The following is a 26,907-nucleotide window of genomic DNA, read 5'->3' as shown; positions in this document are numbered from 1 at the left end:
GGCTACGCTACATTGGGAGAACTGCCGTCGCTCTCTTCACCATCTGCTGCTACATCAGGAGGTGGCCGTGATATGGGAGGCAGCCCATGCAAAGTTCTGGTATGGTCCTCCATGGCAGCAAGCATGCGGTAATGGAAGGTTTGGTTCTGCAGGATGATGGTACGGAGATCCCCATGCAGCACCTCACGGGTTGCCCGCATTTCTGCCTGCATGGCCTCGCGTGATGCCCGGATCTCCGCACGGGTTGCCTGGAGCTCAGCTGAGAGTGAACGTGTGAGCTGCTCCAGCTGCTGTTCTGACCTAAAATTCCGGGAAGCCTCAAGTTCACCCAGAGTATCTCTGAGGAACCTGTGTTCTAACCTCAAGGCTTCCCTGTGTGCCTGTGACTCTACAGATATGGCTTTGCGCAGAGCCTCCAGTCCAGCCCGTCGGTCCCTGTTGGACGCCAACATGTCCTCCCTGTGTGAGTGGCAAATGGAGTCTGTTGCCTGCTGCTGGAGCTCCATCTGCCTTTCAGTGGGGAGAATGGAAGTGGCCACCCTATCCATTGCCTGAGCCATCATTTCACACGATGCTCCCTGTTGTGCTGCAATACTGTACATGGAGTTCTCCCACACAATATTGCCTGGTGGTGCACGGCCACCGCGTTGACAGGCACCACACCTGTTTGGGGCAAGGCGATCTGCACCTTGCTGTGCTGGCACTGCCTGAGGCTGCAGGACTGCATTCCTCCTTTGATCTGCTGGCCCAGGAACAGGAGAAAATATTGTGGAGTGTGACTCTGCATCCGTAACCGCCAAAGGTGGATTTACCAACACTGAAATCCCCATAGAGGGGTCTACCCCCGGTGCAGGTGGGTTGGACAGAACAGCATCCCTGCCAGAAACACTCACCTGCGACGGCACATATGTCTCACTGTCCGATTTAGCACCTGATTCATAGAGGTCTGCGGAGGTCTACCCAGAGACACCCCTGGACAGCATGGTTTGTAGGGCAAATAGGTTTTCACCCACCACCACCCCACGACCTCCAGTGGTGCCCGGTTGTGGCTGTGATTCCTCTTGGGTCTGCACCATCTCCTCCTCCTCAACAGTATCAAGTGCCTCATCACCTGCAATAACATGAAAGATAACAAATGGAAACAGGCATGAGTACCATAGCACACACATAGGCCTGACGAGGCAGAGATCCAGTACATAAATTACACATGTCCCACAATACTATAACCACGGCATGCATGCACTGTCAATGAGTTGGAAGGGAGGCAAGAAGCAGACAAGATGGAAAAGCAACACATGTGCTGCATGCTGGATAGCACTGGCATCACACAGTAGCCTGTGAGTGGCATGTCCAATACACATACATGACACATGCCAGCACACAGATGGCACGTAGCATAGCCATGATACATTTGACAAGTACAGCCATATGGTAGGAAATAAGTACTGTCACCCATCCATGTGAGATGGACATCATGAGTACAACATGCAAAATAGTGTGACAAAACACACATGTGCCACACGCTGCTACATAGCCAGTGTTCAATTATACAGTGATGGCAGGCAGATGGATAAATCAATGGTTGGTCACTTCAACATGACAGAAGACACAGTCATGTTCAACATTCAAACAGGGCCCAAAAATTATTGTGTACAGGCCATTATTCAATCAGCCTGAATGGTTAAATCATTCCCATAACACAGCAATAAATGTGGGCCATTGTGGGGTGTAATCTATGCCAGAAGTATGTCACATTTGTGGCAGTAGGGCAGATAAATGCGTCGTAAAAATGGCAAGGATTGAAACAATCAGGCTGAATGAACAGGAAAACAATTTTAACAATGTTGTTGCAAGATGACAGTTGAAGGGCAACTGCATAATCTGGTGCAAATTGGCTACTGTGGTCAGAAGGGATAATGTCATACCCAAGGCCGGGGAATGGTTTGGAGGACCCACATGGGTGACCCATACCAGTCATGACTACACACCCTCACCTGGCACTCAATCAGAACACATCACCCAAGCAACATACACATGGATTACACACACATCCATGGGCACTCACCGGACAATGCTTCAAGATCTGGTAGGTCTCCCATGCCTTGGATCTGTTCCTCTGTGACGAAGGTTCCAGCGACAGACTCAAGTTCAGTGAGTTGGTCGTCCACTGGCTGAGACCCACCGCCAGTCACAAGAGTAGAGGCATGATTGGAAGCCAGCTTGTTCTTTGCTCTGCGTTTCAGGTCATTCCACCGCTTGTAGCAATCATCAGCTGTGCGCCTCACAAATCCAAGGGAAATAATGTGGTCCGCGATGGTCTGCCAGGGGGCCCTACGTTGAGCAGGTGTAGTCTTGCACCCTGCAGTCACCACCATGTTGCGGCTATGTGCCAACACATAGGCCACAAGTGCATCTAGTTTGGCGTCATTGAAGCTAGGCTTCCTTGACGTGGCGGAGTGTGTAGCCGTGTCTGGGGTCCCAGCCTGTAGTGAAAGAGCACCCTTCTTCTTCTTGGAAGGTGGTGCAGATCCTGAGTGGCTTACGCCGCTCTGGTTGGTAGGGGCAGAAGCCAGGTGGACTGGGAACTGTACGTTTGCGAAGGCACAATGACCAAAGGTCTCGGTGCAGGCATTGGCTGCAAGGTGATGTTGGCAGGACCAACGGCGGTGTGATGGACTTGGACCGACACTGTCCTGGCTGGGAGACTCGGAGCTGGGGTGGATTGAGCTGCAGCTGCCCCTGCAGCCTCCTCACCCTGGCTACTTGGGGCATCAGATGACATTGCTGCCCCAGATCCACGTGGCCTGGTGACAGCAACTTTCACCGCCACACGTGGCTTAGACTTGGTGACCTGGAAGTCAGCCTGGGAGTCATCCTGTGCCGGTTCAGTTGACAATATGGGCCGGTTTAACAAGGGCTGAGCTGGGATGGTGTCAGCTACATTTCCCACAACCATTTAGGGGTGTGGGGGGCATAGGTGGCCCCGATTGGTCCTCCACACACTGCCCGCTTGGGCCATCCTGCACATCCTGGCCACGTCCTCTACCACGCCCACCTCTTGGAGGTCAGCCACCTTTGCCTCCCTTACTGCTTGGTCGCCTCCCAACCATGGCACAGATGTTGTTGTGCATATGGGAGTTGCAATAAACAATTGTCCTGGGCAATTGGGGTGAAAGGGGTAGGGTACTAGATGGTATTCATACCCTAGTGCTCTAGCAAGGCTGTCTATGGCCCCTGGGGGAAGATGACGGGTCACGCAACGCACAGGCACTCCGAAAACAATATCAAACGTGCACGCAACCCCTGGTAGACCACATGCGTGGAAAAATGAACCCGCACTACGCTGTGGCACTCAGCAACACACAAATAAGCATACACATGATACACGCAGCCTACAATGACCTCTGAATGGGTACGCGACACACGGGGGAAACCACAGTTGGAAAATACGTGCGCGACTCACCGTCTGCCTGGAAAAAGAACGTGAAAAAGACGCACGTGTGAGTGTTGGCAACACCCTCGCCAAAAGAAGAAATGAACGCAGTCTGAGGAAACAGGGAGTACAAACTGGAACCGTTGTGAAGTAATCGCGTGTGAACCGACAAGAAGTACAAGAATCACCCGCTCGCTCTCCACAAATAGCACGTACGAGAAAATGGCATCATACGCATGCCTTTTGAGCCAGCCCACACATGCAACGTCACTTACGCGCGGACGTGCTAAGGCCCTATCCTCCAATAGCACGCTGACATGCAGTTTTCTCACGTGCTGATTCAGTATGCACCCGTGTTGTGGGAAACGCCTGTGCGTGTAACATCACTGACGCGCTTAGGTGCTAAGGGCCTTTCCTTGAATTACACGCTAACGTGCATTTTTTTCACGTGCCAAATCACTCCGTATCAAGCTGGCCACGCAACAACACATGGAAGACCATGCTCCTGCCTAGAAGGCCGAATTACTGCCCCCCAGAGCCTCGAGCACGCTCCCACCTGCCATCTGCTGCTGCCTGCCTGCTGGCCACGTGCCCTGCTATTTGGTGCCTGCACGTCAGCCATCTGCAGGGGTCCAGTTGCTGTGACCAGCCCTGCTGGAACAGAAGACTCCTGACTGGAGTACCATCTTGCTCCACAGCCCAGCCCCAGGACCCAGTTGCCCACCCACACCTGCCTCGGGGGTTGCCATGTCAGACACAACACCATCTTGCACCACTGGCAACCCCCAGCCAGAGAGGCAGAGGGCTACCAGCTTCAGTGCTGCAGAAGTTGGTATCCTGGTGGAGCAAGTCCTGGGGCATTATGATGCCCTCTTTGGAAGTTCACGCGCCGACAATGAAGGACGGAAGAGGATCTGGACGGACATCGTGGCTGCCATCAACGTGGAGGAGGTGGCAGCCCGCGACTTGCAACACGTCCGGAAGCACTGGGAGGACTTCAGGTCCAGGACCCTCAGCAGGGCCCGGCGTCTCCTGAAGGCAAAGCATGCAAAGGGGCACCGGGTCCGCCTTACCAACATGCAGATGAGGGTCCTGGAACGCATACACCGAGCACTCCACCTCCAGGTCCTTGGGAGGCAGACCCATCCGGAGTCGAGCAATAAGTGTGCATGCGTACTGATTGAATGCTGTGCATGTTGAGGTGTGGCAGGTGTGTGCAGGTTGCACATATGTCTTGGAAGGCCCATGTATGGATGTGTATGTACAGGAACATGAGCCTGACGCATGAGAGTCCAGTCATGTGTGAGGCACATCAACGGTGTATGAGTACAAAAGCACTAAGGGCAAATGCATGTTGGGGTGCACACATGTTTACATATCTGTGTATGTACCATGGCATGGTTGCGGTGTGACACATGGACGCAGGTTCCACCTTCATGTACGTGCATGGTGTACATGTGTGTGTGGGGGTATTTGACATGTGTGACACTGTGATACACCATGGATGCATGTGACACTGACATGTAGGAGGCTGAATGGCAGATGTGACATGGATGCTGAGGATTTGACTGCAACATGTGGTGTAGATGTACAGATGCATGTATGTCTGGTGGCGTGTGTGCATGTGTTTGCCAATCCCTGTGTTGCATGTGACGTCAGGCTAACCTTCAGATGGTCATGGTGTTGTATGTGTATGGATGGTGCTGGCTGCTGCAACATTCCTGTTCATTTGCGCGTGTGTGTCGCTTGAAATGATATGTGTGTTGGGGAGTGTGATGCCATGTGTGAATTTTGAGACTACCACTCATCTGCAACTGTCATGTGTGTATCAGACCATTGTACAGTGCCCTGATGCCTGTGTTCTGTCTCTCCCTGTCTGCAGCGTCAACTGATGAAGAGGGCAGAGACGGTGGTGTGGAGCACAGAGGCAGGGATACCACCAGCCAGAGAGGCAAGGCCCAGCTCCCCTCCCAGGTTGGTTGTCATCTCGTCGGGGAGTGAGGAGTCTGGTGCCGCCTCCGCGGCTGCAGCTACCGGGCGTAGGTCCAAGAGGTGGAGGTCAGAGGTGGACTCCTCAGCAGCAGAAGGGGCAGCTGAGACCCCACAGGGGCCTACGGAGGAAGATGGCATGGAGTCATCCAGGTTGGTAGGGGGTTTGGTTGAGGAGGAGGCCGTGGAAGTCACACACACGGGGCCTTGAGGAGGGATTCCACTGGTGCCAATGGTGCAGTCCAGGGGCAGGGACAGGAGGCAGCACAGGCCACCGCAGAGGTGTCTGTGTGTAATCCTGTTCCCGATCCTGTGACTGCATCATCCGGCACCAGCAGGGATGCCTTCATCCAGACCCGTTTTCAGGGATGTATAGCCGCACAACAACTGGCCTTCCTCTCCCTGCAGACGTGGCAATCCGGGACCGGCTTGAGCCTGTCCTGGGTGGGGTGGCGTTGCGTGTTCGTGACATTCGGGATGACGTGTGGGGTTCTCACGAGGACAGCGCACGTCATTTTGAATGTCTTGAAGACCGCGTCAACCTACTGGGCGGGGTCACCAGTGCTGGGTTCCTCTGTGTGCTGGAGCTTCTGCCAACACCCTCCTCAACTGAACACCCTATGCGCCGGTCATCCTCTGTGCCATCTTCCTGCCCAAGTGTCACCCGGGCACGCTGTGGAGCTGTCCCTGACCCAGCGGCCAGGCTGGTGGAGGACACATCCCTGCCACAGTCGGGATTCGGAGGTCCAGCAGGGTTGGCACCCCAACAACTGGACCCCAGCAGGAGGATGACATGCAGGCAACAACGGACAGGGCACATGCACAGCAGCAGCAGGCTGAAGGTGGGAGCGATGATGTCTCGGGGCCAACAACATCAGAGGGGCAGGCATTGGCCGGAGGGCAGGAGGACCCTGGATTGGGAGTGTCTTCCGTGTGGCATCGTTTGGGCCCGCAGGTAGATGCGGGGCGGTGGCGGGCATAAGAGGCATGGCTCACAATGGTCAGGGCGGAGAACTCCATGCGGAGGGCCCTGAGGCGGGCCGAGTGCCTCGAGGCAATTTGCACGGAGTTGGAGTTGAACATGGCATCGTCCCTGCGAAACCTCGGGGCCATGGAAGAGGCCCGCCTCAAGAACATAGACGAGGAGTTTGATGATGCCCTGGCACGGGAAATTGAAAAGTGAGCTGTCGGACTAGCCCGCCGCCATTGTATATTGTTTGTAGTGTTAGGTTTCATTTTCATTTTGCTTTATTTTGAGGTGATTGGACTATGCCCCACACTTTTGTATATAGTTATTTCTTAGGTAGTTTTTTGATAGGTTTAATTTCTTTTGTTGGGCTCATGAACCCTGGATGAAATCGTTGTACATAGTTGAACAGTGGATTTATGAGAGAATTTTATTTTTTTACTCACCATGGATCAATGGATTTTACAATTTGCGTTTCCTTTGGATTTGCTTTGGTGGACCGAGAGTTTGGACACATTTTCTTACTTTGGATTGGTTCTTCATATTTGTTTAATTCTGTTTTGGACATGCATTTCATTTCATGTTTGAAATATTTTTCATGCTTTCATTTAATTTCATTCATTTTGTTCATAATACATTTTGATTTATTACTTCCATGTGTGGTATTCGCTCATTGGGTTACTGCATGTGAAAATGTGGATTTACACAATCACTGGCACCCAGTGTGTGTGTGTGTGTGATCGACATGTTTTGATGTACATAGTTGACTTTTGGTTTGTGTCATGAAATAGGCATTTCAGTGTGGGGTGGATTGAGGACTTGATTGCCTCTCAAGACTGGGGTGGCCTGCTGTGGGATTTTGGTGGACATGAGGCCCATGATTGTGCATCTTTATGAGGTATTGGGGGGACATGAGTCGGGGCCTGCTGACAGGTGACCGTCAATGCTGGGTGGGTGGGGGTGCAGGGGGACATGAGTCGGGCCCTAACCGTCAATGCTGGGTGGGTGGGAGTGCGGGGGGACATGAGTCAGGACCTGCTGGCAGGTGCCCGTCAATGCTGGGTGGGTGGGGGTGCAGGGGGACATGAGTCGGGGCCTGTTGACAGGTGACCGTCAATGCTGGGTGGGTGAGGGTGCAGGGGGACATGAGTTGCTGATCACTAGTGCAAGGTGACATGGCGGCTGGCTGGGGGGCATGCCCATGGTGGATGGGCTGCCTGCGGGACATGACCAGGGGTGCAGGGTAGTCCCCTGTGGTGTGGGCTGCCTGCAGGGGCTGGGGAGGGGGTAGAGGGCACACCTGTGAGGACCCACACTGCCAATTCACGTGTGAAACTCCCCGCGCACCCCACTGGATACATATACCCCGCTCTGCAAGCGAAAACGCGTGTGAAACTCCCTGCGCACCCCAGAAATACACGTACCCCGCTCGCCCAAGGCCTATCACGTGTGAGACTCCCCGCGCACCCCACTGGATACACATACCCGCTCTGCAAGCGAAATCGCGTGTGAAACTCCCCGCGCACCCCAGAAATACACGTACCCCGCTCGCCCAAGGCCTATCGCTTGTGAAACTCCCCGCGCACCCCACTGGATACACGTACCCCGCTCTGCAAGCGAAATCGCGTGTGAAAGTACCCGCGCACCCCTCAGAATACATGTACCCCGCTCTGCAAGTGGAATCGCGTGTGAAAGTACCCGCGCACCCCTCAGAATACACGTACCCTACTCAGACAGCGAAATCGCGTGTGAAAGTACCCGCGCACCCCTCAGAATACACATACCCCGCTCTGCAAGCGAAATCGCATGTGAAACTTCCCGCGCCCCCCAGAAATACTCGTTCCCTGCTCGCGCAATTGCAGCGTAGCGGCCCTGTTCGCTGGTTCAGGGTTAGCGCTACCCTTTGCGCTGCATTGGGGATTTCAATGGTTTTTCCTTGCGCAAGGGGCGTTCTTGGGGGCGTAACTGGAGCTGCGGCATGTTCTCTGCACCAGCGCTCAAAATGGCTTGGCAATTCTATGAATACGTGGTGCGCCAGAATGCTGTTTAGCGCAGACGGCTGGCGCACGCTGGTGCACGCTCCCTCTCTGCACTGCTCGCGTGCGCTGCCCCTGTGCTGAAATCTATGAATTACCCCGTTAATGTTGGCATTCCAAATGTTTGCAGCGTTTAACTTTTTAAAGGTAGGAGGCTCACTTTAAAAAAAAGTCCCACTGGTTTATCTGTTTTTAAGAGACTATTGTATGATGTGTATGCGAGTTATGTTGACAGATTTGCCTGGGGTAGGGCGATCATCTTGTGCACTTTGCAGCATAGATCTCATTTCATGGTATATTTTTCAAATAGTTTTGTCTCTCTCTGGCGCTACTGTGCATCTACGGTGGTGGGTCTGGCCCATACTCTTGTGCATTTTGCTGAAAATGTTTTATTTTACAGTATGTTTTTTTTATTTTGTGTTGCGCATCTGACCCTTCTGCACACTGTACAGCGGTCCGCCTGCGACTTGGGTGTGGAAGATAAGCTTCTGAGGTTTGCAGAATGTATTTCATTTTGTTTTTATCCGTTTGACTCCAGGGACGCCATTTCACCAAAATGCCGGGGGTAGCGGAAGTGACATCACACAACCTTAGACCTCTGATGATATCACAGGAAGTGATGTCATCTGACCCCACCCCAAAGTGACATCACGGGAAACGATGGAACACGACCTTTCACCCCTTGACAAACAGGAAGTGGCATCACATGGCATTGTTTCTAAGTACAGTATGAAAAATATGGTTACGGTATCACTGTAAAGTGATATACATTGCTTACAAGAATGGATCACCATATGTATCGTTAATATCAGTGCGTATAGGCCCATATTACCACATTACTGTGAATGCCATGCCAAACGATAATGATGTGTTATTTTATAGCACTTAGGTGCTTCATATAGAACAAATATACATACAATATCACCCAACCTGTCTTAGTACTCATTTATCAACCTCAGAAGGATTAAAGGCTGAGTTGATCTTGCTGGGAGTCGAACCTGCAACTTGCAGATCACACACACACATTCCAGCAGCAAGCACTCTGCCCACTGAGCTATCTTACCGGCTATAGCTACCAGAATACCATCCACTCCAGAAAGCAAGAGTGACATGCTGCTGGCCACAGCCTAGAATCCCCAATAAAAAAAGTTGTTTTTTCCTTTTTTTTTAGGGGTACCAAGGGAGACCAAAGGGGTAGCAAGGGAGACTTCAGGGGTCGCAGTTGAAACCACTAAATGACACCCCTGGTTGACTCGCCTGCACGCATGCCACGGACCCACTGTGTGTTGTGTGTGGGTGATCATACTATGCATTTAATGGAATATTCTTAATTTTGCTGATTGTTTTTCAGTTATGTGTTGTCCCTCTGGCTCTGCTGCATGTCAGACGCAGCTGGGCATCTTGTCAGTCTTATTGCAGAATATTTTTCACTTCTCTTTTTTTCCATTTTGTCTTGACCCTTCAAACCTACTACGCATGTACGGCAGTCTTACTGAGTCGTAGGTGCAAAAATATTGTTATTTTGCAAGACATTTTTCATTTCACAGAGTGATTTTAATTTTGGTTTCTCCATCCAACCCTCCTGTGCATGCTGAGCAGCCCAGAACCAAAAAGGAGGTAGAACTGCTACTGCCAAAGTTCATCACCAATTTGTGTCAATAAATGAAGCAAAACAAGTAATTTACATTGGGGAACCTGGTATACTAGTACTAATGGATTGAATCCCTTAGTTAACCCATGAATTTGTCCAGAAGGGAAAAAGAAACTCACACACATCAGACTGTGGATATACATAGTTTGTATTGAGACAAAAACATCAAAATGCAATTGTGACAAAAACATCAAAAGGCAATTGTGAAAGCATACATATAACAGAATTCAATATTCTGAACATAGACGAATGGTGAAAACTGAATTGCAAATCGTCTTCAGTACATGATTAGTTTGCAATATGTGGCATACCCCGAGAGGGAAAAGTACAAAATTTACTTGAAATGCCGAACTTAACCCATGAATGAAACATGTGGAAATCAAAAGCGTCTGTAACTTGGCGCTATAGTCGACCTGCAACCATCTAGGTCCAAAGTAGCTTAAATGCAGAAAGTATTTAATCTTTCAGATGTCAAAGAATCTAGTCCTACAGGTGGCGACGTGGCAGGGGGAACGGGGCCAGAATTGGATATTGAATTCTAGCCAGTAAACAAAAGTGGACATTATATACACAATATATAATAACAAAACCCCAAAGACATGGGTTTATACAACCCCCTTGCACATAGTACACATTTCGGCAGTAAAGTCATCCAACTTGAGAATACATCAGAGGGATGTGGATTATTATACGAAAACCGCCTTCGTCAGGGCAGATGGGTGGCCCCACTGTAGCCTTGTAATGAATCTCACTGTGGGGCAGGCTCCCCGAACAGGCCCAACCAGTCGAGCATGTTTGGTGCAGCAGGTGTGGGCTTCACGTAATATGTTATATTCATTTTTTATTTGTCTTCCCAACACTGTAGTGCACATAACTTAGAAGGTGTGTGTGCATGTGCATGTGTGTGTCAGTCAGTGGCTGCAGAGAATTGTGACTTGGCAGTTATTTTTCATTCCATTTCGCCCCTCTACGGCTACTGCACATGTCCAAGGCCCTGCTTCGTGTTGGGCGCCACCGACATTTTGCAGAACATTTTTCATTTTGTGGTATGCCTGTCCCTTGTTCTTGTCCCTCCTAGCCTTTCATGGCCGAATAGAGGTGTGCGTGTCTGAACATAAACCGTTTTTTTGCTTAAAAAGTGAATGTCTCGAGGTGGGCTGATCCGATTTTAAAAATCTTTTCAGCATACACTCTGCCAAAGGCTGGCGGTATGGCAAAGATCTTGCAATTCAAGCGGGCAATTTCCAGATATTGTGGACTAAATTGTGCGATGGAGTTTTGGCAGGGCTCAAGGTGAGGGTACGCGCGGCTGGACGGCGTCCCCTCCACCTCACTTTTTTCAGAGGGCCAACACCGACTCCCAGGGTATTTTAGAGGGTGTATGTAAAAGAAGACACTTTGGGCCTTATTACGAGTGTGCGGGTCCAGTAAAAATGCTGGCAATACCAGATCCGGCATTTGTACAGGACGGGCACACTCCAAGTTTGCCGGTCAAGGCAGTGAACTACTGGCAGGACCGACCTGTTGGAAGTTCAGGCCCAAAGAATCACCCTAATCACCGGCACCAGTGCAGCAAACCCCTTCCATGGAGTCCACTCCATAATGGGAACTTACTGACGTTTACGCAACCCGTAATATCTCGGTAACACTGGGATATCGGGCGCCAGTAATGGTAAGGTGGATTTGCCAGTAACCCGCCGGTAGTACAGACTGGTTTCCGGCAAACCTGTAATGACCCTCATTGACTATTGACTGTGTTTTTCGAAATTATAATGCATTAAATGTCTTCATGTATGATTATCTTGTATTCACATGCACTGCGCCCGATTGGCAATCTCTAAGAAATGTTTTAACCAAGCTGTCTGTAACATCGCCGTGGTACCCAAGGGTTTGGGCGATTAATAAATGCAATAAATAAATAAATAAATAAATAAATAATTTTAAGCGGCCTGGCGGTTTGAACCGTTCGCCAGGTTCCCTACACCACTACACCATATAACCTGGTGAAAAATAACGAACAAAAAAGGTGCAGTTTCACATTTCAGGACTGCACTCTCCGGGGAACACATTGGCATTGATTCTTGGGGTTTAATGCGTCCACACTTTTTAACATTTCAAAACCTTTTAGAAGAGAATATCCTCTCTTGGTTTGTTGTGTATGTTGATTTTATGAAAGGCAAATGCCATTCGTCCTGTGCAATTTGAATTATGCAAAGCCAATTGCATGAAATGTGCATATTTTAACCTAATGTGCTAATTTCTGGTGACGTCACATCCCACTGCCCATGCAAAATCCACCTCCCCCCCCCCCCCCCCCCAGCAACACATGATTTTTTCTTTAGGACTGGAGCCCTGGTTGGACTGGTCGACCGCATGCTAAATTTGAGGAACTTTTATGGATGGAAAAAATGTACAGAGGAAAATTTGTTTTCATTTTCCTACATAAGGTGCGATGTAATGTGAGCTACAGCGTTGCAACAGTGACACTATCATCTATATCATTACGATTTGTCTTACATTATCAGTTAATAGTTCTGAAACATAAAAGTCACGGACACAGACAGCCGCTTAGAAGGGAGAGATTTCATTTGGATTAAAACTGGCTAATTAAAGAAGCAGGTGGCGGGAAAAGCCAGAGCTTGATAAGAGATAGACAGAGGATCCTCGTGGAAGGCACGTGCCACCTCCTCCGAAGCGAGGCTCGCGGCTTCTCGGGTGTCATTGAGTATTGCTGCTCCGTAGCCGTCACGATAGCGCAGCGTGTGGCCTTCTAGCAATGCGTCTATACGGTCTCCCTGTGTATTTCTTTCTCTTTGCAACGTTCCCCCTGTGTCACCCTGCTTGCCTTTCTATCTAATGATGGACAGATGACTAGATAGATCGATAGTTAGACATTAAGAGGCAGGATGGGGGGGATGGATGGGTGGGTAGGTAAAGAGATGGATAGATGGGTGTATGGCGTGGGGGGTGGAGAAAGTCATGATATGATATGGCATATTTATAGCGCGCCTATAGACAAGTGTTTCAAGGCGCGAAATGGTGGGATGGATAGATGGACGGAGGGATGGATAGAGGGAGATAGAGGGTGGAGAGATGCAGGGTGAGAGAGATGGATGGATGGATGGATGGATGGATGGATGGATGGATGGATATAAAGGGTAGAGAGATGCAGGGTGAGGGAGATGGTTGGATGGATGAATAGATGGATAAATAGATGCGTAGATAGATGGACAGATGGTTAGGCAGGCAGATGGATAGAAGGGGCGGAGGAAGTCTGGGTGTAGGGGGTGATAGATAGACACATAGGTAGAAGGAAGGGAGGATACATACATAGAAGGATATATGGATTTATGGACAGATAGGTAGATGGAGAGAGGGGAGTCAGGGTGCAGGGGGTGGATGAATAGATAGATATACAGACAGAAAGACAGCGGTGCCTTCAAAGACAGGCGCGGGCAGAGCTGTCCCTGAGCTCAGACAGCCTGCTTCCACTCCTGATCTCGCCTCCCCTTCCCCTGGGATTATCCTCATCAGCTGTTGCTATAGCTGTAATCCCAGAGTGGCTAGTGGGTTGGTGGAAGCTAGGGCTGCTTTGTCAAATCCCCCCTCCTTGCCCAAATCTCTCCCCAGACCCCGAGGATGAGGTCTCCATGGAAGGCAGGGGGCAGGGGGTGGAGGGGGGAGGGTCACGGTGCAGCGCTAATCTGAAGCTTCAGGCTGTCAGCGGCGAGTTGCGTGCTCAATTGTGGATTATTAAGAAAGTAGCTTTCTGGCATTTCACGCACTTTTGTGCGTGTCCTCCTGCCACTCGCTGCTTCCTCAGCTCGGGTTCTGAAAGAACGGCGTGAGTGCAGTTTCTGGCATCCACATCCTGGCGTCAGGCGAATAAGAAACTGAACCCCTCTTCTGTGTTTACACCCCGCCCTCAGCGCCAGTCCGTCTTTCCTCTTGGCCTTGCGTGTCTAGCTGTCTCATGCATGTATATAGCTATTGACTTTCCACACAGAAGGGTGCACGTGGCCTATTTTCCTCCCCCACTTACTGGGGAGGTGTGTGGCCTTCCTCCCACGAGATACCATTTCTCTCTGTTGCGCAGGCTTTATCCATGGGGAGAATGACTGTCGGTGGAGGTTTAATAAAAATGTACAATTAGCCTCGTTATGAGTTTGGGGTTGTGGTGCAAATGTGGCTTCAAATCGGTTGCTCCCACTTTTCTGTGCTAACAGAGTAATCTGCTTCACCACCAAATTCAGAGATTCGAGCTAAAGTGGAGGAGTTACCCTCAGCACTTTGTTGGCGAGGATATTCCTGTAAAATCCCCGTGGAGTTCCGTTGACTGTAAAAATAGATATCATCGGTGGATTTACAAGTGGCAGTAACAGCATTCGGGGTTGGCGGTGATTCCTCAGTAATTATCATCTAATTTATAATGTGACCCATTGCCCTTACAATCAGTTCTTCATGCGGGGCCAAAACTGATAGCAGGGAAGAGGTTATTCAACCCTGTGCCCCTAGTCTGCCCCTAGTCTGCGCCAACATCATTGACTCTCTTTGGAGTCTCGCATTCTCCTAAAAGTGCCTTGTATAATCTACAAAACTATTAGGTTGGGAAGCCGACCTGCCTGGCAGAGAGATGGTGGAACTCTGGAGCTTCGGCTTGACTTCTAGTGCTAATGCGAGGAGACTCGAAACCCCAGAGGCGAGGAAGGAAAAACATGTAAACAAGGATATTCCTATTGCCAGGGGGGAATTGAGCAGGAGCAAGACAGAGCTTTACAGACTGCCTCTGAAAGCCACCCTTTGCTCAACAGCCCGCAATTAAATAATAAAACTGTCCAAAGCTGTATACAGCGTCATGCTTTGCACACATTTTACTGTCAGAGTGACTATTCTTTTTAACACACATGAACACTTTTTGGGGTCCACCTTTTTTCAGTGTGGAGGCTGGTTCTTGCTCTGGTGCCAATTAATGGATGGTATTGCATGGTCTGAAGGAATGCACGTTTGAATTACTAGCACAGACATGTTTGATAATTTGGTGTTCAATCTTATGTTCCCAAAATGCACTCTGTTATTATGCAAAACAGCCAGCATCCTATATTCAGGACAAACACATCATAGCTGTACCCCGCAGTCCAGCCCACACCACTGACAACAATCGGTGTCCTCCGCCCAGCACCTTCCTGCATCAAGGGGGGGAGGAGGGGGAAGGTCGGGGGCTCCTCCAGTAAATTGTGTCCATTTCCAGCACTGGATATTACGCGCCTATATTTTGGAATTATCTTCCAGTTCCTCTAGATCTTAATCCATCTCTCACGTCACTTTCAGGAAAGAATTGGAAACCTTTGACTTCTGTGGCAGAAACTGAACATTATATTTGATTTGAGTTTTGTTATGTTGGATGAGTATTTCATCCTGAACTCCACTGCAATATTTTCGTACAGTTTTGAAATAGTTTTATATATATATATATATATATTTGAAAGAACACAAAGGTGCATTCAATCGCGATTTAAGGTTGCGCTCGTGTGGATCCCACAAAAATTGCCCAAAATTAAACTCTGTCAGCCAAAAGGATTGTCAAGGACCAATTCCAGTTTATTTTTCCATCACTCGGTAAAATGAAAACACAGTATTACGTGTTTCGCAGCCTGCTGGTCATTTGTTCACATACAATTAAAATGTTTTTCTGATCGTGTTTTTAAAGAGACAGTTCATGTTCTCTATGCTTCTCTGCTGTTAGTCCTTGTAGTCTTTCTATAGCTGAAGTGTTACCAAAGAAGTGCAGGTAAAGCCTTAGCTAATGCAGTCAGCCATTTTAGTACCTTTTCTTATCTGAAGTTCACTTTCAGCTATGATATGAATGAGAAGGCAGTATGAAATTAGGTACAGACCAGTTTATATATATATGATGTTCAATGCTATGTTACCCTTTTGGATGAGGCCTGCACCTATAAAATTGTTAAAACAAAAATATACAAATAATTCCCTTCTCTGGTACATATTCTATTTCTCTTGATTTCAAGGGATCAGAGCTCAAACCCAGTGGCATTGATTGGGGAGGTAATCCAGGTACAATGAGGGCCTTGATTAATCGAGATTCTGAGTTTGCGGCATCACTACAAGAGTCATTATGGGGGAGTCCTTGAATGACAGAGGGCATTGCCAACCTCATGTGCTTGTTAAGAAAACAGATACTCGCCATTGGCACCCGGGAAGTGATGTCTGATGGCCTCCCAGCCAATCAAGAGCACAGGATGCAGGCAGTCATTCTGGAACCTGACCACAAGGTCTATGCCGCTTCAGGATGCCTGCCTTCATGTGATTGGGCTCAGCTACCTCCTATAAATACGTCAGCCCTGAACCGGCAGGTGAAGCGGGTACACGAAGGCCAGAAGCAAAGGCCTCTTTCCTCTCTGCAGCTCTACGCTGTTCGCCACAAGTGCTGCATGCAGGGATCCGTGATCATCCACAGTCCACTGTCCAGACCGGAAAAGGTAAGCCAATGGCATACTACATTGCATGTGGCAATACCCTAGGCTGTATCCACGCCCCCACCCCCTTAAGTGCCAAATACTGCACTGATCCCACGGCCGTGTATAGCTTCCCTCCCACTATACTATCACATGCTGTTCCGCCTCACAGCTCCTGCCGCGGTTTAAATCCCCATGGCCTACCTCTACCCCCTACCCCACCCCCTCCGAACCCTGGTGGCTCACAGACCCAGCACATATCCAGTTCGATCGCCGCACGTGCCCACAGACCAGAGCTGTTCAGTTCACTATCACAAGCACTCACTCTCACTCACCCATGCCGGCCCCAGCATACACCATCTGTAGCTCACTGCCCCCCACAACCTGCCTACCACCTCTCACCTAAGGCCTTGCTCACTCGCCATGCAGCCTGCTCTGCGGTACACCTGACAAATGCGCTACTGCATGCAACTTCCCCCACCCACTCTCTTCCTATCTACTCTGAAAGAGTTATGCCTCCATCCCACTCCGACAACTAGGCCTCCCCCTCACGAACCCACACCACCAAACAGCACCCAAACAACCCAACGTTTGCGGCTCCCAGCACCTCCACAGCAAACTTGTGCATCGCCGCTACGCAGAACACAAGAAAGTCGGCCACCCTGCAATGTCGGCACTCAGACTGTCGTAGTTTGTTACACGTTCACACTCAACTCAGGGAGTTCCTTTCCCCCAATGGATGAAGCGCTCAATAAATCACTATGATTTTGATTTGGTTCAGTTTGGTAAAGCCTCCAACCTGTCTCGCACCCAACCCCAACAAGTACCCTGTGCCACAATGGACTAAGAACCAGGCCGGTGTGTAGTAAGAATATAGATTTATTTGTTTATTGACACCAACTTTGACAAACAAACTAACATCAGCCACCAGTGCTGTGGCAATACAAGAACAAGCATGAATTCCGTAAAGGCACCCACGCAGAGATAACACTAAGATATGCAATCACAATTTCCTTTCAAATCACCCACCAATACAGAAAAAGAACAATTCAAGACACACAGTGATTGCTGATTTGGTTATAATACTTTTCTCCTGGCAACCCCCACCCTCCAAACATCAATTCGACATGACCCCTCTGAATCGGAGGCCAGTGGCAGAAAGTGGAAACACAATGGGAATATCATTTTGGGATTAATTCTGATAAAAATGCACTCTTTGGAAAAGGGATTCAAGGGGAAAAATCATTTGTTCTACTTGTTACCACAGATGCAAGATGAGGGACAGAAAAGCAACGGGAACATTTGTTTTTTGCCACACCTAAACAGAACAGGCAGGGCTTTGTGGTTGTGATCAGAGCACAATGGGAACAAAGGGGCAATTTCATTTTGCACCCTGCACATGCAAAGGCACTACCAGGCTTCACACTTCAGATTTAAAATGAAGGGGATCAATGGGGAATTTGGTTTTGCACCCTGCACACTCACGTGGAAACAGGTTTTTGGGATTCATTTTTTTGGCAAATCTTTATGCTATACTGGCTCAAAACACACTGGGAAAATCCTGTTGGTTATGAAGGCCAACAAACACATCCTGTGATTTCTATAGGGGAATTCATTGATTTATTTTAATTAAATATGCTAAGGATCTACACAAACAAACAGGATATGTTGCTATCGGGAAATAAATAAAAGAATGCCTGAAAATGCAGGGCCTACACAATCTATGGCTTTGGGGTAGTTGTACTAACAGGAGAGGTCGTGAACTGGGCATCAGAGAACAGCAGGGCACCACTGGGACAAAAAGGGTGTCAGTCAAATATCTCCTCTGAATCCTCCAAGGGATCCCAGTTAGCTTCTATGCCTCCTGGTTCCTGTCTCCAATGCAAGATTTGTGGCTTCTCTGCTTGGAGGTTTCTTGCAAGAGTTCAGCAGCAGGTTGCCTCCCGGAATAAGTAAAAAAGCCTAATTCTAATGCAAACTGGTCTACTTATAGGGCAAATGACATCACAAACTTGTCATGATTCCAGCAAAAGGGGTTGGTTGATTTTCTCTACCCACCTCCCACCTGTATTACTAATAGGACAAGGATATGAGAGGTGTGAGTTAGGACAGCTCTGGGAGGAGAAACCTTCATCATCCAAATTTGACATGTGGGCTCGGCATGGACAAAACTCAAAAAATCTATCAACATGGCAAGTACCCTAATTTGTCAAATCTTTACATATATAAATATATTTTTAAGAACTGCATTTTAAGGCAAATCAGATGATGGTAATCTGAAGTCAGCACACCCTTCCTATGCAGGGATACGGGTTTGCTTCATTTACCCAGGAGCCCCATCAGTGAAAAATATGCCACTTCATAGTTCTTGTGTTAATTATTTCTTTAACCCTCACACCGACTTTCATATCTCTCGGAATCAAGGGAAGGCCCAAATCAAATTTTCATGAATAATTTTAGTTATGTTTATCACACAAACATCTTTTTAGTGTGACTCAAAGGGGGTTACTGTCACCTTTAATGAAAGTTTAGAACGACCGTGGTGGCATCTACGCTGCCTCTTTTATGCAATAATATGTATTTTTTTACTAATTCAACTGTAGCCTTTTTCCTTTGTTCTCTTAAGTGGTATTTACGCTTAAGCATGTGACCAGCCAGAGCCTGACTAATGTTTATGTTCACCTCCCCCTTCAAGGCCTGCAATGGCCCGGATAGCTACTCTAATGGACATTTCATGCCACTTCTGCTGAAAGAACTGGCATGGCCTTATCTGTTTTTCACCGTGGTTTCAAGCTAAGCAGTGTATTTCTTTCTATATTTTTAAGTAATGGCCCTGATTAATGGCTGACAACCAGATCTTCCTCTCCAAGACAACAGAGAAAAGGTCTTGAGGTTAAGTTTCATCTGTTAGGAGAAATGACCAGCAGCGTTAAAATATCCTGCAAGCAGTGGCTTTTAAAGTAACACACAATGCTTTTTGCGTGAGATTTTATAAGGCACCTGGGCCTAATCCATATGTAATGTACTGCTTTAATTTCAAAGCTTCATAATACATGAATATCACTTCTGGATTGTGCATATGTATAGGGCAGTTCCATGAGAAAACCATGTTCAAACTCTGAAAGTCTAGTGTGATGAGGGAAAGGAAGTTCTTTTTGTAAATGCAAGAAGCTTGGTTTCAATTTAGATATCTGGAGCACAATCTGGTATTACATTGAAGATAATGTACGCACTGCTGTCTCTTTAAGTAAAAGTGTAACTCACCATGGATTGTCAGCCATACGTCTTTCTTTTCCTTGCTGAAATGCATTGCGCATATCTTTGCACTTTTGAAATTCAACCCCACTTTCTTTCCTTTGGGATTTTAGGCCTGTTTTTGGTTCAATATGCCTCATGTCTGACATCACCATTTCTTTGCTGGCCTTATTCTTTAATGGGCATTTACAAATCACTCTGGCCTCTTTATTTCTGGCATTCTGGGGCTATATTTCACCCCACAGGTCCCCCCTCTTTGATTGCACTGAGACAGAGAGAAGAGCAAGGAGAGAGTGGAGTTTCTGTTTTCCTTGTGCCCTGGGTTCACTCCAGGAATCTCAGTTGGAACACATCCGCTCTTTTCCCTGTCCTGAGGGAGTGGCGCTCTGGTCTGCACTCCACTCGGATTTTGGGTTTTGGTCCTGGACACATCCCTTTCCAGTAAATCCACCTCCAGCCTGTAGAGGCAAGGAGTTTTAATCTGTCGAGAATAAAAGAGAGGTTAAGTATTTTATGCAGTACTCATTTCCCCAGTATTGACATGCGAATTGACAACAAAACAACAAGTTACACCTTACTTTTCACTTGACATACACAATTTCAGACATGATCGTTGCTTTTGGTACATTCCTGATAAGTATAAATGGTATTAATTCCTGTAAATGTGTGATTTTCTCCATCCGGGTTCCCATTCTTTAACTTTATTCTTCAGATGGTTCCTGGGCTCTATCCCCACTGGGTTCTTCGATCAGTCGCAAGTTCTGTCTGGGGTGACAGCTTTTCAACTGATTGATATGAACCCATTTCTCTTCCGTCTGTTCTCCTTTAGGGATGCAGATCTTATAGGCGACAGGTGAGAGTTTATCGACAATTTCAAAAGCACTGTGCCAGGAGGGGAGGAACTTCCGCTATTTGGTGTGGTTCCTTTGGAAATTGTACAGGTAGACCCTGTCTCCTACTTCATACTCTTTCTTGGTGGTCCTTAAGTCGTAGCGGGTTTTCATCCCCTCTGCCAACTTTTCTAAATTTAGCTGAGCCTAAGCAAAAGCATGCTGAAGGTGTTTTCATAAATTCTCAATCCACTCATGGGTCGTGGACGCATTGATCAGGGTCTGCTCTTCAGTTCTGTAGAGCAGATGCTCAGGTACCACCATTTCTCATCCAGTCATGAGCTCGAATAGTGACAATTTTGTCACAGAAGATGGTGTAGACCTGATGGTCATCAGAACAAGCGGTAATCGAATGTCCCAACTATGTCCAGAGTCTGCCACAAACTTCTTCAAGATGCCCACAATCGTTTTATTGTACCTCTCAACTCCCCCACTCGAGGCTAAGCGATAGGCAAAGTGGAGTTTTCTCTTCACCCCTAGTATCTCCCACATCTTTGTCATGACCTCATTGGTAAAATGACTTCCTCGGTCCAACTTAATCCTTTGGGGAAGGCTGAAATGAGAGAATATGTCATTGATCATTAGGGCGGCAACTGTTTCCGCCTTGCAATTTGGGGCCAGAAGACATCCCACCCACTTGGTAAACAAGCATGCCACAGTCAACATGTACTTGTTTCCTCTAGAGGAGCGAATCACTGGCCTGATGAAATCAACATGCAAGTCCGACGTCCGACCACAGCAGAGTCATTCCCCTTTTCTGTAGGGGAGCTCAGTGTTTGAGGGAACTTGGCTGAAACCGAGCACACATAAGACACCCCTTTAAGTATGGGTCGAGGTACTGACCCATGTGTGGCCAGTATGCAACCTCTCGCAAGATGACTGCATCATGGTGGTGACTTAACATCAGGCTTCAGAATGAGGTAGGTACCACCCACTGGTCACATCCAGATATGGATCTCCGTACCCAAAAACCGTCTTGGATTCGGAACATTTTGGAAAACTTCATCAACACCTGGAGATCCTCTTTCCCGATATAATCGCATTCTGTCAGAGGAAAATTCACAGGGTCTTCAATATGTTGATAATTTCCCAATAATCAGGTCCTCTTTTTGTGCCATAATCAAATCAGCATCTGGGGTTTCTTTACTCCACTGGTCAGTTTAGAGTTCATCTTGGGCATGTGTTTGGGCCTTGTGACAGCAGCAACCTGGATTTCTCCCAAAAGGGATTCGGTTTCTATGAGATCCCTGTGGATGGCTCCAGTTTTGGCCAACTGGTCAGCCAAGTCATTTCCAGTTTTGTCTGATCCCTCTATTTTGGAGTGACCGCTGATCTTTTTCCATTATATGGTCATTTAGTTAGAGGTGACCAGATCATAATAAATGGACCACGGGTTGTGTGACCTCTGCGTAGTCTTCAATGAACTTTCTACTATAATTAGTGAGTCCAAAAAGGCTTCCTAGTTCTCGCAGAGTAGTAGGGCCTTTAAATTTCAATAATGCTTCCACCTTTTTTCGCCTGGGGACTGAGACCCTCAGGGGTGATTTCACACCCTATGAAGTTCACGTGGGTCTTAAACCAATGTGCCTTCTGAAAGGACAGTTTTGCTCTGGCCTTCTGCAACTGAGTTAGAACATAGCATATTTCAGCTATGTGTTGCTCCACAGTTGAATTATTGATTAAGACATCATCTAAATAGGCTAGGTTTCCCTTTTCACCCAAGTCGGGCATGGCCTTATGTAGGAAGATATTACATTAATTGCCAGAGTTTATGAATCCAAAGGGGGTTCGGGTCCATGTGTACTGCTACCCCCGAAAGTAAAGGCAAGCTTGTACTGGTCTTCCCTACTCACGGGTAAGGTCCAGTAACCGTTGGTCAGGTCAATGGCGGTATACACCTTTGATCCTTGGATCTGGGCCACTCCCTGATCGATGTAGGGAAGGGGTCATCTTGACATTTGGACCCATTTATTCAACTCCCTAACGTCTGCGCAAAGTCTCCATTGGCCATTGGGTTTGGGTATCCCCAGTACCGGTTTCTTAAAGGTACTGTGGACTGGAGGAATTATCCCACAGGATTCTACGTTTTTAATAATCTCTGTGAGTGACTCCATAGACGCGAGAGACAAATGGTATTGCTTCACAAACAATGGAGCCATCTCTGGGTCCATAGGTATGGAGGTTGAATGTCTGTGCACCCACAGTTGTAAAAATCCACAGCAAAAATATCCTGAAAATCCAAATGTTTCAGCTTCTGCTTTTGCTCCTCAGTCTCACAGGCATCAATCAGCGAGATTGATTCACTCTTCGACCATCTGCTTAAAGTCTGAAAAGACCTTAGGTTTGGCAATATCGGCGGTATCCTCCAGTTGGGTGGAGAGATCTGTTGTTATTGCGTTGGTCTGGACATGAGGTTTCAAGCATGGGAGGTAGTCACTGTTGACACAAAATACCACCTCACTGTTCCTGATGTCACAGGTCACCTCTTCCCCATCATAAGGGCAGGCAAAGTACACCAAGAAATCCCCTCCTTGCTGGGTGAAAATATTTTCTAGAGGGATATCATCATCAAAATTGTAACAGTCATTTGGAATTGGTCCCATGATCTCATTACCTAAATCAATAGAATAATGTTGGGCATGAACCGCCATTCCAATAAAGGGGTTTGCGCCCAGAGTGATACTTCTAGGGTTGCTGTTATCCACCAATATTCAAATGGTGTCCTGTTCTAGGTCAACTAGGGGTGTCGGATGTAAATACAAACCTTGGAGTTGGAGGTGATAATTCTAATTTATATAAGCGTCCTTGTTTTTGAGGTTTTGTCCTCGCTTAATTTTTAGGGGAATTGTAAATTGTCGTACCTGTCCTGGGATGGTGACCTCTTCTCCCGTTTGAACTTCAACCACATCTGTAGCAATTGAACTGACTGAAATGCTTTCTCAGTGTTGTCAAAGCACATAGGTTTAACCCTCAGTCTGGATCAGGCTTTGTAATTCATTAGGTCCAAATGAATGGTGAATCGATTGAGAATGTCACTGCCTGAGTAAAAGGCAGAAGGGACATCTCTCACAACCCAACAATGATGTGCTATGCTTTTGTCAACAATGGACATTTTTAGCATTTTTAGCATGCATCTGCTAGGCAGGAGATATTTGGAATTTGGAGTTTCCAGGCCCATTTCCCACTTATCAATCAACTTAAACGTGGAAATGGTCTAATCTTTTGGGAGTTTCCTGAATAATGCTTCGCTAATGAAGCTTCATCCGTTATTCAGGCATACTCTGGCAAGAGCAGCCCCCCCTCATTTACCTGATTGGGGAAAAACAGCTGTTCACCCTTTTTAATAGATGTGGTCAAATTTTGAGCTGGTTTTTCATCATCTTTTATCATGGGATTTAAGTTTTCTTCTGATTGTGGATTGGTATAACATTTCTGAATATTTCCTTCCAGTGTAGAATGCCACTTCAAACTGGGAGGAAGGTTAATTTTCAAAAATGGAGAAAGGTTCCCATCACCAGTTCATTCTTCTATAGAGATGACAGTGATGAATGGGACTTGATTGTTCCTAAAGTAAAATACTATCTAGTCAGACCTGACAATCATGTGGCATGTGCCATTTAAACTCATATAATTAGTACTTTGTTTCAATCTGATTGGCCGGTTAGTTTGAGTCCAGAGGACCTTGTTCATGTAGTCAATCAGGGGTGATAACCTCCAAAGGAGGTCTTTCCCAGTACACAACGTATACCCTCTGGAGTGACGACTATCACTGGGTGTTTCAGCCTATGTCGCCCAATTTTGATATACAGATCTGCAGTCCCTTCAACGGAAATATCATTTCCATCAAGGTTTTGGAGTTGTGCATGAAGAGGTGTGAGGGGAATTTGGTCATGCTCGCCCCTTCTTGAATTAATTTGGTCAAAAGCATTTTTGGACAGGAGGGTAGCTTGGGATCCCGCATCCACCAGTGCTGATAATGCACATTGACCCTGTATCTTGAAAGAGGCATAACATCTTCCGTCTCTCTCTTCAAGGGGACAAAGAAAATGCGCATTTTGTGCCAGCTTGCCGGTTAATTGTTTTATATTGAATTCCGACACTGTGTGATCTTGGACAGTTTTCTGTGTTGGAGTCCGGGAATCTGTAAAGAAGATTTTGCACCCAGATGTCTGTGGGATTGGGGAATGCCCTTTTCCCCCTCATTCTTTGCTGTCCCCCTTTTCCTGGAGACAGTTACCCTAACCTGTTTGGGGGAGGATCCCTCGTTGCTTTCAGGGTCATCAGGGTGACATTGTTGGGGTTCAAGAATTGGTTGCTCTGGGTCAGTCTCCATACTTCCCCAGTCTAAGTTAGGGTCTTTTGGGACCATTTTCCATCCCTGAAAAGAAAGGTTTTCTTCCCTGAACCCTCCGGGAATTTTCCCATTCAAGCGGGATGATGCAGACTTCCTCCACAAAGTGGGTTCCCTTTGGCTCTTGATTTGTCAGACTTATCCTCTGTTCCCTAGGTTCCAGCTTTTCAGGGGTAGGAGATCTGTGTTCAGGTTTAGAGGTTGGTGATGAAGGAAGCTTCCTCTAGGGCTTTCCATCGCCCTTCCCCCCGTAACCCCTCCTCTAGTACCTTTTTTTGGTGGGGGTTTCTTCATGTCATTGCTCCGGGGCACCAGACCCGGGTGCCGAGCTGTTCTGGGCAGCAACTTCCATTTGAGGGCTCTGCTGAGCCTTCAACATGGGACCCAGGTCTTGTGTCAAATGTTGGACCCGACACTCCAGTTGAGACATCCTTTCTGGTTGGTAGGGGGTTCTGGATTCATACCTTTACTGTTCCCGGAAAGGATAGCTGCCCCTTCTCCCAGAGGAGCTCTGGCATTAAGAGTTTCCCTGATAACCCTCCATCCTTGGTCTCCCTTCTCCCTGATTTGGGAATCTATTGTCCTGAAAGCGAGGAGAGAGAGGAGGATTGTTCAGGAAATTGGGGTTTGAAGGGTATCTGGGAAAGAAACTTAGGTTGGGGGGTGAAGTATTTCTTCCCTCCTGAGGGACTTTCCTAGGGAAATTTGAGGGAGGTTTCCTGAGGCATTACTTACCTGATTGGACCCCCCTTGTGCTGGGTGAGTCCATACATACCCCAAGATGGGTCTGTTACCCTTGTATACAGGGCTGATATAGGTGGCAGGGTCAGATGGAGTGTTAGTTGGATACCCTGCCTGGCTACAACCCAAATGGGTTGGATCTGAGGGTCTCCTCTGCCTATCATTCTGCTTATTAGTGTTAGCGGGAGGAGTATTTTTAGGTCCCCCCATTTCCAAGTCCAATATGGGGGTATTTTTCACCTCCGCCACCTTGGCAGCAGTGGATTTGTTTGACGGTTTGAGATTTTTAGGGTTGTTTTTCTTTTCAGAGGGCTTTTGTATTTCATAAATCTGGGTGCCCTGTTCTATCACCCAATCTAGGGTCCCACGCGCATGGAAGTCCCTTACCAGTGGAGTCATAATGTATTTCAGAGCGCATAGAAATAAGTGTTAATGAACTCCTGACTATTGGTGTTCACCCGCCTAGAAGTCTGGGCAAATGCCCACTTCAGTTCTTGCACAAACTCTATAGGTGCTTGGTTTTCTCCACACTGCAGGTTGTAGGCCGCCTTGCAGGCCTCCTGAGGGTTCTTGTGAATGGAGAAATGTTTTAAGATAGCCACCTTATAGGTGGAAAATCTTTGGTGACCTTGATCCTCCAGCCCTGCAAAGAAGCTGGAGTATTCGAGGGAGAATGTCCATTTGATGAACTCCATGGAATTTTGATCATTCTTGATACCAAATGACGTCTTCATTTGGTCATACAGTTCTAGAGTCTCCCAGACTGAGTATTTGGCATTCATGTGGTAGGGTGTCATAACACTCTTTATGGCCTTTATTTGCCGAATTGGGTCTTTTACAATACCTCTCTTCAGTTTGGTGAGTCCACTCACCCTCTGACTCAGAGCTGCTACTATTGCTGGTCCACAAACTGTCCTCTCAGTGCTCCCTACCTCTATGAGATTGGGAAACACCCCAGAATGACAGGGTCTGGTCTATTCTCCCCTGTGGTACTGTGGACTCTCAGGGTCACTTCCCTTGGACTCCCTTTTTCACTCAGGGGAGTACTCATCTTCCTCATCCCTTCTTCCGGGTATGGTGTAGAATTCCCCCCACCTCTCTGAGTGTGTGAAGGTTTTTAA

The sequence above is a fragment of the Ambystoma mexicanum genome, chromosome 12, assembly GCF_040938575.1.
Source record: "Ambystoma mexicanum isolate Mex_15411 chromosome 12, UKY_AmexF1_1, whole genome shotgun sequence".
NCBI classification, from domain to species: domain Eukaryota; kingdom Metazoa; phylum Chordata; class Amphibia; order Caudata; family Ambystomatidae; genus Ambystoma; species Ambystoma mexicanum.
The sequence above is the reverse complement of the archived record's forward strand: the minus strand, read 5'-3'. Positions refer to the sequence as shown.